This window comes from Cupressus sempervirens, chromosome 3, assembly GCF_028749045.1.
Source record: "Cupressus sempervirens isolate cs-2001-9-10 chromosome 3, ASM2874904v1, whole genome shotgun sequence".
NCBI classification, from domain to species: Eukaryota; Viridiplantae; Streptophyta; class Pinopsida; order Cupressales; family Cupressaceae; genus Cupressus; species Cupressus sempervirens.
Window position 1 is genome coordinate 63,947,831 of NC_143120.1, and position 2,987 is coordinate 63,950,817.

The following is a 2,987-nucleotide window of genomic DNA, read 5'->3' on the forward strand; positions in this document are numbered from 1 at the left end:
TGATTAAGGATGGGCTAAACTTGTGTAATCACTTAGTGCATCATTTAACTTTCCAAATGAATTGGGTATAAAATGCCCCACTTTTGTCTCTGAAATCTAAGAAAAAAATCCAAGCTATATATCATCTTGGTATTGTTGTGGCACACCCCCATTTTTCATTCCCATTCTAAGATTCTTAGGCACCCAAGTCAACCCTATTTTATTAAATATTTCTTTAGATATCTCATGGTATAGCATCCCTCATTATATTTTAGGAACTTCTATCTATCCCCAAATAGTGATGGTGAATTTATTATGGCATCTAATCATTTTTAAAGAGTGCTTGGTTTTTGTTAGGGTGATTCAAGCCATATGTAAACAGAGCTGGGAATGTGCAACCATCCCCAAAATAGAAGGATTCTTGACATCTTAGAATTCTCTAGAGTTCCTAAAGTATCTTGGAAGCATCTAGGCATTCTCTAGTTTAAACACCTAGGAACAACAAAAGAAAAAAGGAAGGAGTTGGGCCCAAAGGCTCCTCTACTTTACTACAAAATGCTTCTCTCTAGAAGTGATAAGGCAACCAGTTCTTGGACAAGGTGTAAGGGGTTGTAAAAATTTAATCTTGAAAAAAGGATTAAAGGTGGGCCTGATATGAATCCCTATAAAGCTAGTTTTGTTGTAGGTAGAGATAGGTTATTGCCAAAAGATGATACTCAGCCTCAAAATAGTAAAGTAGATTTGGTATAGTCAAATGCTTACACATATGGGCTATTTATGAATCCTAAGACCTCAGAGATAGTTCAGAGGTGTGCAAATTCATCACTTATCAAAACTTGTGAGAAATGGTGTAGATAAGAACCACTTACAATACTAGAAGATGATTTTAGTTAATGAATCTAGAATTCCCAATCCTAAAATTCAGGTAGAAAAATGTATTATAATGGCTCATAAAGAACTTACACAAAAAATGAATACACAATAGAAGATGAAAACCCTCAAGTATTGTATGAGACATCCAAAACTTCATTATAGAAATTAGCTTTTCCCCACTCGTTTAACTTGTCACTGTAGAACACCACCCATGCAATCCAAGTAAAGGAACCTCCCAAAATCAGTGTGAGGAGAGAGGGAAAGAAAATTTCAATCAGCTTTAGCATCAAGCCAGGGACAAGAAATCTCGTTACCTACCAATCATATCATTGTCTCCCTCCTTCCCTGATCGATCTTCTCATCGACAGCGAGCACCAATTGGGGATTGAAACAGTTTGTCGAGTAGGAAAGGAGGATTGAGAGGTAGGGGAAACTCTTTCTTAAACTATTGAATGGGATTAAAGATTTGAAAATATGGACTACCACTTCATATCTTTTCCTACCATAATGCAGAAGAAAACCCTTACACAACTCCAGCTCCTTCGCGCGCTCTCAAACATCAATGAAATGAAAAATGTTTTTTCATTTTGAAGTTAAGCCCATGTTGGTTGAAATTTTGACCAACACGGGCTTAGATTTTTAAAAAGAGGATTTTTCCCTTCTCCAATCCGACCAACGTAAACCTTTTTAATTGATGGTCAAAATTTTTGGTCGAAAAATAAGATCAAATGTAGTAGTAGTTAGATTTGTTAATGATGCTCCATGTCAAATCAAAGGAAAAGGTTCTATTAAAATTATAAAGAAAATTTCATGTCATAATGCATAATATGTTGAAGGACTAAACTACAAATTGTTGAGTGTATAATAGTTAGGCAATATAGGTTGCAAAGTAGAATTTGGAAACAAAACTACCAAAATCTATGACACTGTTGGAAATCTGATAGGAAAAGGTGAACAAAATAGGAGTAATCTATTTTACCTAGATATGAGAGATGCAACCTATCTTACTATTAGACTTGATGATGTGTGGTTATGGCATAAAAGGTTGTGTCATATCAAATTTGATAATCTGATTAGCATCAACAAAAAGAAGAAAGTAAAAGGTTTTCCTAAGCTAAAGAAACTTGAAAATACAATGTGCAAACAATAGAAACTAAGAAAGATGACTAAGTCTAGTTTCAAGAGCAAAACCTACACTTCCAAAGAAGTACTAGAGTTAGTGCATATTGACTTATGTGGTCCAATAGAAGTACAAAGCTACCAAGGAGATAGATACATAATACTATTTGTAGATGACTACTCTAGGATGATGACTGCCATGTTCTTAAAGGAAAAATCTGATGCATTTCAAATGTTTAAGTTATATTTAGCCATAGTTGAGAAGGAAACAGGAAAGTGTCTGAAGTGCTTGAGATCAAATAGAGGAGGAGATTTTACATCAAAAGAATTTGAGATATTTTGCAATGATAAAGGAATCAAAAGAAAAACATCAGCACCAAGAACTCCACCTCAGAATGGCATTGCTAAGAGAAGGAATAGATTAGTAATAGACTATGCTAGAATATTAATGATGGAGAAAAATGTTGCTCTAAAATATTGGAGAGAAGCTACAAGTACTATTATTTACACCCTGAATCAAGTACAAGTAAAGAAAGGTACCAATGCAACACCTTTTAAACTATGGTATGGTCATTCACCTAATGTAAAAAATTTCAAAGTATTTGGTTGTAAATGCTATATTATTAAGGATACTAGAAATGGCAAGTTTGATGCAAAGAGTGATGAAGGCGTATTCCTTGGATACTCCACTACAAGTAAAGCATTTAAGTGTTTGAATACTAACACTAACAAGATTGTGGAGAGTGCAAATGTAAATTTTGATGAGCATGTAGAAGTCCAAGCTAATGAATCCAAGAAATCAGAAGATTATAGATCTTTTGTATACTTCTATGAAGGAATGCCTATTGAAGATAATGCTGCTAATCAGGTTGGGAATCAACAACAAATTTTAGTATCAACCGAGTCACAACCAGTGAATGTCAAGTTGCATTTAGAAGCTGAGTTGCAAAATGAAGAAAATGCACATTCTGACTCTGAAATTAGTACACATAAAAGAGAAAATGAAATACCAGATG